The sequence below is a fragment of the Leucoraja erinacea genome, unplaced genomic scaffold (assembly GCF_028641065.1).
Source record: "Leucoraja erinacea ecotype New England unplaced genomic scaffold, Leri_hhj_1 Leri_80S, whole genome shotgun sequence".
NCBI lineage: Eukaryota > Metazoa > Chordata > Chondrichthyes > Rajiformes > Rajidae > Leucoraja > Leucoraja erinaceus.
Window position 1 is genome coordinate 77,501 of NW_026576740.1, and position 10,000 is coordinate 87,500.

Here is a 10,000-nt window from a genome sequence, read left to right on the forward strand (position 1 = left end):
AATTGAACCTTCTTAACCAACCTTCCATGAGGAACCTTGTCAAAGGCCTTACTGAAGTCCATATAGACAACATCCACTGTTTTACCCTCATCAATTTCCCGAGTAACCTCTTCAAAAAATTCAAGAAGATTAGTCAAACATGACCTTCCAGGCACAACAGAACATAGAACATAGAAGGCACGAATACAGTGTGTCCATATACCATTATATAAATATATACACACATGAATAAATAAACTGATAAAGTGCAAATTACAGGTAATGGGCTATACATGTTTTGTCTGAGCCTGATGGCTGTGGGGAAGTAGCTTTTCCTGAAAGATAGACACAACATGCTTGAGTTAGATGTTGTCAAGCTGGAAAGGGTAGAAAGAAGATTTACGAGGATGTTGCCAGGAATATTCGCTGGAGGTTGAGGGGTGATCTTGTAGAAGTGTATAAAATCACTTGAGGAATAGATGGGTAGATGCACAGAGTCAGGAAATCGAGGTCCCAGAGGATATAGGTTTAAAGTGAAGGGTAAAAGATTTCCCCTGAAAAGATTTAATAGGAATCAGACAGGCCTGTATGAAGCTTTTCAAAAAGGGGGGGTGGCATGACAGGATTACAAAAATTTTAAAGTGAAATAATGTGCGCGCTGCTTAGGTGCTTTCTGATGCATTCTGAGCCTTATTTTGGAGCATTTTTGCACCAAATTTATGATCAATATTTCAGAAATTAACAGGAATCTTTTTCACACAAAGGGTGGTGGGTGTATGGAACAAGATGCCAGAAGAGGTAGTTAAGGCTGGGACTATCCTAATGTTTAAGAGACATTTGGACACATACATGGATAGGACAGGTTTTGATGGATATGGGCCAAACGCGTGTGAGTGGGACATGTCGGTCTGTGTCGGCAAGTTGGGCTGAAGGGCCTGTTTCCACACTGCATCATTCTATGACTATAAAGTTAAGAAGAAAAATGCATGTAGATAAGTAGAGCAGATTTGAAAGAGGAGTGAAAAACGGGTCAGGCAGCATCTCTGGAGAAAAGGTATAGATTATACTAGACTAAGTGGGACCCGTTGGGCCCCAGCATCACACGGGAGGGTTGGTCCCCCAGTGCAATATTCCACCTCTCCACCAATTCCAATATTGGTGGCCAGTGGAGGGGTGGGAGGGGGCGCACTTTCTGGAGCGCTAGTATTGGTGTTGTGGGCTGAAGGGACTGGTTTCCAGAGGGCTAGTATGGACATTGTGGGCCAAATGGATTCTTGGGCTGGCGGCTCAGTCACTCAAGCCTGTTGTGCTGGCAGCTCACTCACTCATGGCTGGTGGGCTGGCAGTTGATTCACGGCTATATGGCAGGGTACAAGGCCACCAAATTCAAGTGCAGTTTCATACCATTTCAAGCAGGGTGCAAGGCCACTAAAGACAGCGAGTCGTGACCCCTCCATCCTCCATCTTGCAGAGACTGAGCCACGGCCACACTTCTGGGCTCTATACCCCCCCCCCCCCCCCCCCCCCACCCCACCACCCCCCCCACCCCCCCCCCACCCCCCCCCCCCCCCCCCCCCCCCCCCCCCCCCCTCCCCCCCCCCCACCCCCCCCCCCCCCCACCCCCCACCCCCCCCCCCCCCCCACCCCCCCCCCCCCCCCCCCCCCCCCCCCCCCCCCCCCCCCCCCCCCCCCCCCCCCACCCCCCACCCACCCCCACACCCCGCCCCCCCCCACCCCCCCCCCTCACCACCACCCACCCCCCCCCCACCACCCCCCCCCCCTCCCCACCCCACCCCCCCCCGCCCGCCCCCCCCCCCCCCCCCTCCCCCCCCCCGGCCCCCCCACCCCCCCCCCCCCCCCCCCCCCCCCCCCCCCCACTACCAGATGGGGCGTGACCTTCATGGCATGATTGACAGGAGAGAGAATCTCAACATTTTTTAAACACTAATAACTCTTTTATTTTTCATCGATGGAAAAAATCCCCGGCACCCGATGAGCGGAGGGGTACTCTGAGTAAGATGGCCAAAAATCACAGCCGTACGTGGTAGCATAAAATAAATATAAAGCGCAAACAGGAAGTGGTCAAGATTAGATTTTACTTATGCCGAAGGCAAGGCAACATTAAAGGCAACTTTAATAGGCAAAGCAACTTTAATTGGGCAAGGCAACTTTAATTAGGCAAGGCAACTTTAATTGGGCAAGGCAACTTTAATTAGGCAAGGCAACTTTAATTGGGCAAGGCAACTTTAATTAGGCAAGGCAACTTTAATTAGCCAAGGCAAGTTTAATTAGCCAAGGCAACTTTATTAGGCAACACAGCATTTGCATTTCCAAACCAAAGGCAACACAGCTTTAGGATTTCCAAACCAAAGGCAACACAGCTTTAACATTTCCAAACTATATTTTCAAACCACATTAAGGGCACTGACAGGTCAGTAAAACCACTCACAGTGTAGTAGACATGCGTTCAGTGTTATTCACAGCTCAGACTGAGATACGTCACCCTCTCGCTCCCCTATCTAGCAGAGACTGACTGAGGCACTCAACACTTCTAGGTTTTATAGTCCCTCCGGAAGGGGAGTGGCCTTCAGGAGAGAGAATCTCAACGTTTTTATTAACTCTTTTATTTTTCATCGATAGGAAAAATCCTCTTGTCCTGCGCAGCGGAGAGGAACTCTGAGTAAGATGGCCAAAAATCATAGCCGTAAGTGGCAGCATTTTTTCTAATATCAATATACAGAACAACAGGAAGTGGTCAAGATCAGACTTTTAGTAATATAGATTTCGGGTCAAGACCCTTATTCAATAATATTCATGATGTGACATGTATAGACATTCCTGAATGTTACCCAAACCATTATGAGCTACTTTGTTACGGTGCATGCCCTCTCTTAGAATGTCTCTGCTGCCTTGGGTGATGCAGGATAGGACCCAAGCATTGGGACATGGTGTGAAGCTGTTGCAGTATGTCCCAGCCTGGTAAAAGCCTGGATGGAGTGGATGTTTCCACGTGGGAGAGTCTAGGACCAGTGGCCACAGTCTCAGAATTAAAAGATGTTCGTTTATGAAGGAGATGGAATTTCTTAAGTCAGAGGGTGGTGAACTGTGGAATTCATTGCTACAGACAGTTGTGGAGGCCAAGTCAATGGACATTTTTCAGGAGGAGATTGATAGATTCTTGATTGATACGGGTGTCAGAGGTAATGGGGAGAAGGCAGGAGAATGGGTTTGAGAGGGAAAGATAGATAGAGTCATAGAGTGATACAGTGTGGGAACAGGCCCTTCGGCCCAGCAAATCCCATCTACATTAGTTCCACCTGCCCACGTTTGATCCATATCCCTCCAAATCGGTCCTATCCATGAATCTGTCTAACTGTTTCTTAAACGTTGCGATAGTGCCAGGACTAGAGGGTGTAAGCTATAGGGAGAGAGCTATAGGGAGAGGTTGAGTAGGTTAGGACTCTAGTCCATGGAGCGCAGGAGGATGAGGGGAAATCTTATCGAGGTGTACAAAACCTTTAGAGGAATAGATTGGGTAGGTGCACATAGTATTTTGCCCAGAATAGGGAAATCGAGGACCAGAGAACATAGGCTCAAGATGAAGAAAAAAATCGGAGGCGTAACTTTTTCACACCAAAGGGTGGTGGAACGAACTGCCAGAGGAGGTAGTTGAGGTTGGGACTATCCCATCGTTTATGAAACAGTTAGGCAGGTACATGGATAGGACAGGTTTGGAGGGATATGGATCAAGCACAGGCAAGTGAAGTTGTAGTGTAGCTGGGACATTGTTAGCCAGTGTGGGCAAGTTGGGCCAAAGGGCCTGTTTCCACACTGTGTCACTCTATGACTCTAACTATTCTCCAGAGATGCTGCCTGACCCGCTGTGGGAGATTGTGTTTCCTCCGCTGCCGTAGGAAGCACATCCTCTGTTGTGCCTTTTTCACTGTGGAGTCGATGGTGGCCCCCCGCTTAAGGTCATTGGAGATTATGGTTCCCAGGAACTTAAAAGACTCCACAGATGTGGTGTTGTTGATGGTGAGTGGGGTGAGGGGAGGAGGAGCTCTCCTAAAGTCTACAATCAATTCCATTGTCTTAAGAACATTTGCTCCAGGTTGTTGCGATGGCACCAGGATGCCAGCTGTGAAACTTCCTGTCTGTAGGCAGATTCCTCCCTATCCTGGATCAGTCCAATCAGGGTTGTGTCGTCCGCAAACTTGAGAAGCTTGACAACGGTGTCTGTGGAGGTGCAGTCATTGGTGTAGAAAGAGTACAGGAGAGGGGAGAGTACGCAGCCTTGCTGAGGGACTGCAAGTCCGAGATATGCTTTCCCGTCTCACATGCTGCTTCCTGTCTGTCAGGAAGCTGGTGATCCACCGACAGAGAGGGTTCAGGCACAGTCAACTCGAAAAGTTTGGAGTGTAGTAGCTCTGGCACAATGGTGTTGAATGCAGAACTAAAGTCAACAAACAAAATCCTCGCGGTCTAGGTGCTGGAGGATGAAGTGCAGGCCCAGGTTGACTGCGTCATCCACAGATCTATTGGCTCGAAATGCAAACTGCAGATTGTGATATTTTTCAGCTTGGCCAACACAAGCCTTTCAAGGGTCTTCATGACCACAGAGGTCAGTGCGACAAGCCTGTAGTGTTTAAGACCAGTAATCCTTGCCTTTTTGGATACAGGGACAATAGTAGAGACTTTGAAGCAGGCAGGTGATTGGAGTGGGGTGGGCGTAGAAGGGCCCAGTCTTTGCAGACTGAGGTCAGGCTGGGAGTGGGTGTGAAGTGTTGGTTTAGGTGGGAAAGGGTCCAGTCTTTTCATACTGGTGTCTTGCCTTAAGCAGGTGTGAAGTGGTGAATGGGGAGGAGTGGGTGCAAGGTCCATTCTTTGCTATCTGGGGTCTGGCTGTGTTTGTTGGGGGGGGGGGGGGGAGGAGGGGGTTTCTGATTTTCAAAACAGCTGTAAAAACTCATTCAGGTTGTTGGTCAGCTGACAATTGTCCAAAGATCGGGGGGGCTTTCCTCTTATAGCTGGTGATTTATTGCATGCCCTTACAAACTGAGGAGTCACTAGCTGAGAACTTGCTCCTCAACTTCTCAGAGTACCTTTCCTTGGCAGCTCTGATTCCTCTTCTCAGATCTTTATCGATTAGGCTATATTTTAACCCTTTAACGATTAGGCTATCGACAATGCATATTTGCCCCCACCACCTCCCTTGATCTCGAAATAGACATGTTACAGCTGTATATAATGATCCCATTAAAATGTATATTTTATAAATTTCCAATATTTTATACTATGTTTATTAAAATAACTTTTTTTTTAAAATTTTTTAATTTTATTTTATTTTTATTAGAAGTACAATAAGTTACAGTAATACACACCACATATATCTTATTACATTTGTTGTATCCCTTCATTTTTCGAGCTTTAAGAAAGATAGAAATAAAAGAAGTAAGGAAAGTGAGAAAGAGTCGTGAGAGTGCAGGAAAGTGTTGGGAAAAGAAAGCCCATTAGAAAGAGTGTTAGAGAAGAAAGTTAAGAAATAGACCCTACAATCGCTCTATTATAAAAAGCTCCACAAAAAGGGATGCACCAACCATATTTTTCACCCCCTGTTACCAGATCCTGGCACCATTTATTTTTTAAATTATTATTGCACTTTATGCTTGTAGAAAGTTCATAAATGCAGACCACGTCTTTTGGAAGTGGTCTGCTTTGCCCGCGAGGAGGAGTCTCATATCTTCCAGGTGTAGTGTTTCGAACATGTTTGAAATCCACATTTTTATTGTTGGTATAGGAGCGTTTTTCCAGAATTTGAGTATAAGCTTTTTTCCCGTTATTAGCCCGTAATTAAATAAATTCTTTTGAAACATGTTTAGTTCAGGGCTACCTTCCATTAGCCATATCCCACGACTAACCCAGAGTCGACACGAGGGGTCGAGGCGATCACTGAGTGTGGGGACTGCAGGGGCCACGGAACCCCGACTCTGAGGCCAGGATTGGGAATCAGCCCCGGACTCTCCCGACCAGAGGGAGGGAATCGCGTGTAATTGAGTTCATTGTCACATGCAGGGAGGTACAGGTAGAATGACAATCTTGCTTCCAGCAGCGTCACAGGGTTATAGATGCAAAATTTGGGACTGAGATGAGGAAAAACATTTTCACCCAGAGAGTTGTGGAATTGTCTGCCACCGAAGGCAGTGGAGGCCAATTCATCGGATGTTTTCAAGAGAGAGTTAGATTTCGTTCTTTAGCCTAAAGGAATCAAGGGATATTGGGAGGATAGTGAATCAAGGGATATGGGGAGAAAGCAGGAACGGGCTACTGATTTTGGATGATGAGCCAATAATGGCAGTGCTGGCTCGAAGGGCCGAATGGCCTACTCCACCTATTTTCTATGTTTCTATGACACACACTGAACGCATCTTATACAAACATTACACGGGTTACACAAGACAGTGAAAAGGAGAAATACTGTACAAAAAACAGGACTAGTGTAAAACACAATTAGAAAAGAAGGAACTGCAGATGCTGGTTTACACAGAAGATAGACACAAACAGCTGGAGTAACTCAGCGGGACAGGCAGCATCTCAGGAAAGAAGGAAAGGATTTAAACCAACATCTGCAGTTCTTTCCTACACGTAGTGTGAAGGGTTTCGACCCGTGACCTTGTCTGGTGCAGTTCCTGTCCGCTGGTCCGTGGATACTGGGGTCCCGAGTCCGGGTGGAGTTATTCCAAATCCGGGCTGACATCGGCACCAAAGATCTGAAATAAAGTTCATTATTGGATTAGAAGAAATATAATTGTGTGTGTTATATACATTTATATAATTTTCATGTATGTGTGTTTATAAACATTTTATTCTTTAACAAGAATCAACAGAATTATGAACTAACAGAATTATGAATCTAACCCTATATCACGCACAAAAAGTCCCCCCCTGTCAATCACCCTGCGAGTCGGGTCGGTTCCGGTTACTACAAAATCAACTCAAACACTGCTTGTGAGCCATTTAAAAAGAAATGATTTAAAAAACATTAAAAAAGACAATTACCAGAATCAAATGTTATTCTTGAAAAGAAGTTTGAACTGACAGATTTATGAATCTGACCCACACAAACTGTTACCCCGCAACATTGATTACAGTGCGAGTCGGGTCAGGTCGGCTCAGGTTGCTAAAATGGGCGTGGAAAAATGCCCATGATCCCCTCCATAGCGTACTACACGTCAGTCCATTGCATTTAGCAGGAGTAGCCTATCTTGCTCTGCTATAAGATCTTTGATCGACACCACTGACCAGAGCTGCCCGGATGCAGGAGGTTGATGGACAATGTAGGGATAGTTTTATTGGAGATACAGCACAGAAAGCAGGCCCTTCGGCCCACCGAGTCCACGCCGACCAGCGATGACCCGTTGGCACTCCGAGTTACCCCACATTCTCATACACTTCCCGTGGCTCTGCTGTAATCATGTATTGTCTTTCTGCTGACTGTTGAGCTCGCAACAAAAGCTGCTCACTGTACCTCGCCACACGTGACAATAAACTCAACTGAACTGAAACTACAGGCAATTTAAAGGAATCAAGTATGCAAACCCACACATTCTCCCGCGGTCACAGGGAGAACGTGCAAACTCCACACAGACAGCAATGCAGGTCAGGATTGTTACGTGTACCGAGGTACAGTGAAAAGCTTTTGTTGCGTGCTATCCAGTCAGCGGAAAGACAATACATGATTACAATCGAGCTGTTCACAGTGTATAGATACATGATAAGGGAATACCGTTTAGTGCAAGGTTGGCAGGATATTGTGAAGGGAACTTTCTCAGCAGTAGATCACCGCGGGAAACTCATGGCCACTCTGTCCCTCTAGTCCACACCTGTCCCGCCCACAGCCCCGCTCCCTCTGTCTCTGTCTCAAGCTCTCACCAAGTTGGAAAGGGGGGAGTGCCGAAAAGATTCATCAGGATGTTACTGGAACTGGGGACCATTTATAAGGAGAGCCTGGACAGGCTGACATTGTTTAGCCAGGAGGTTGAGAGGTGACCTCAATAAGTCATTTATAAAACCATGAGGAGTATAAATAAGGTCGGATGCGCACTGCCTTTTCCTCTGTAGGAGAGGCTAAACCCAGAGGACAAAAGTCTATGGTGAGAGGGAAAAGATTTAAAGAGGAAGCTGAGGTTCCACCCTGAGGTTGCTGGGTGTGTGGAACAAGGGTGTGTGGAACAAGACCCCGTAATAAGCAGACTGACTGCGGGTGCTGCCTGTATGGAGTTTGAACGTTCTCCCCGTGACCTCCGGTGCTCCGGACTCCTCCAACACTACAAAGACGTACATGGTTGTAGGTTAATTATCTTAGTAGAATTGTAAGGTCCCTAGCATAGTGTTAGTGTACAGGGATCGCTAGTCAGTGCAGACTCGGTGGGCCGAAGGGCCGGTTTCGGCGCTGTATCACTAAACTAAACTTTCTGAACCTTCTGAATGTTGTAGTCGGCAGGGCAGTACTCTGCATATCGCCAACTTGGACAATTTAACATTTTATCGAGTCAATTAAACAAGCCAATTAACCTACATAGCTGTACGTCTTTGTAGCGTGGGAAAAAACCGAAGATCTCGGAGAAAACCCACGCAGATCGCGGGGAGAACGTACAAACTTCATACAGACAGCACCCGTAGTCGGGATCGAACCCGGGTCTCTGGCGCTGCATTTTGCTGTAATGCCCTTGTCCCACTTAGGAAACCTGAACGGAGACCTCTGGAGACTTTGCGCCCCACCCAAGGTTTGCGTGCGGTTCCCGGAGGTTTTTGTCAGTCTCCCTACCTGCTTCCACTACCCGCAACCTCCGGCAACTACCTGCAACCTCCGGGAACCACACGGAAACCTTGGGTGGGGCGCAAAGTCTTCAGAGGTTTCCATTCATGTTTCCTAAGTGAGACAGGGGCAGTAGGCAGCAACTCTACCGCTGCGCCACCGTGAATAAACTAAACTGAAACTACTATTTAGGAAAGTGGTTCGCGGTTTTATAGAGAACGGCGGTGGAGCGGACAACTGCCCAGACGTAAGGCAAGTGCAGACAGCCACCACTACTGCCCAATTCCCCGTCCCCGCCTGTCCCCTGCCACCCCATTAGCCACCCTGTGGTAATCCCATAACCTCCAGCTGGCGGTACTGCCCGCTTTGGGAACCGCTGGTTTAGATAAATAAACTACAGAACATAACACATAGAAATGTCCAGGAACAGGCCCTTCCACCCACAGCGTCTGTGTCAAACACAATGCCGACAAAATAATACTTTAGGCGAGATTTGGTGAACTGGGCAGCGCGGCCGGGACAGGAAGGAAGAGAGAGCGGTTCCCGGCCCTGGTCTAGCGGGCTCCGGGGTCTCTCAGACCGGGTCGGGGGGACCGGTCAAAGTGGTTCTGGGGAGAGAAGGCATTGAGGTCCGGGTCACGGGCACCGCTCACCAGCGGACCGGAGCCGTCGCCTCACTAGAGATCCAGGCTCAGCACCAGGTCCGCAGCCTCCACCATGCACACTCTCACATCACGTGGCCGGACTCTGCTGGGGCGTACCACGACCACATCCCACCCATACATTAGTCCTCATGTCCCCCTCCTCTCTGAACACCCACCATCCCTCCCAGCAGATCTTGCCTCGGCCTTTGTCCATTCCCCGCCCATCCTCTGACCCCAACCCCCACCTTGTCATGTCTTCACCATCCCCCCTGACCTCCCCTTTTCTGATGTGGAAGGGTCTGTCTTCAACAGAGGCCTCACCTTCATCCCCTTCCACCCCCAGCATGGAAACCGGCCCTTCGGCCCACCGACCAGCCTATACCGGCACTATCCTACACACTGGGGACAATTTACATGTATCACCGAAGCCAATTAACCTACATACCAGCACATCTTTGGTGCGTTGGAGGGAACTGGAACACCCGGAGAAAACCCATGCGATCACGGTGAGAACGTACAAACTCCGTACTGACAGCACCCGTGGTCAGGGTCGAACCCGGGT

At 48.3% G+C, this 10,000-nt stretch overlaps 1 long non-coding RNA gene across 1 annotated transcript; it reads right to left on the minus strand.

Moving 5' to 3' along the window:
- Positions 1 to 5,594: 5,594 nt before the first annotated feature.
- On the minus strand, positions 5,595 to 8,557 carry LOC129694820 (uncharacterized). Its single transcript, XR_008723049.1, has 2 exons — positions 7,036 to 8,557; positions 5,595 to 6,746 (listed from the first exon to the last, which is right to left on the minus strand). It is a non-coding gene; the product is annotated as an uncharacterized LOC129694820 (long non-coding RNA).
- Positions 8,558 to 10,000: the final 1,443 nt, after the last annotated feature.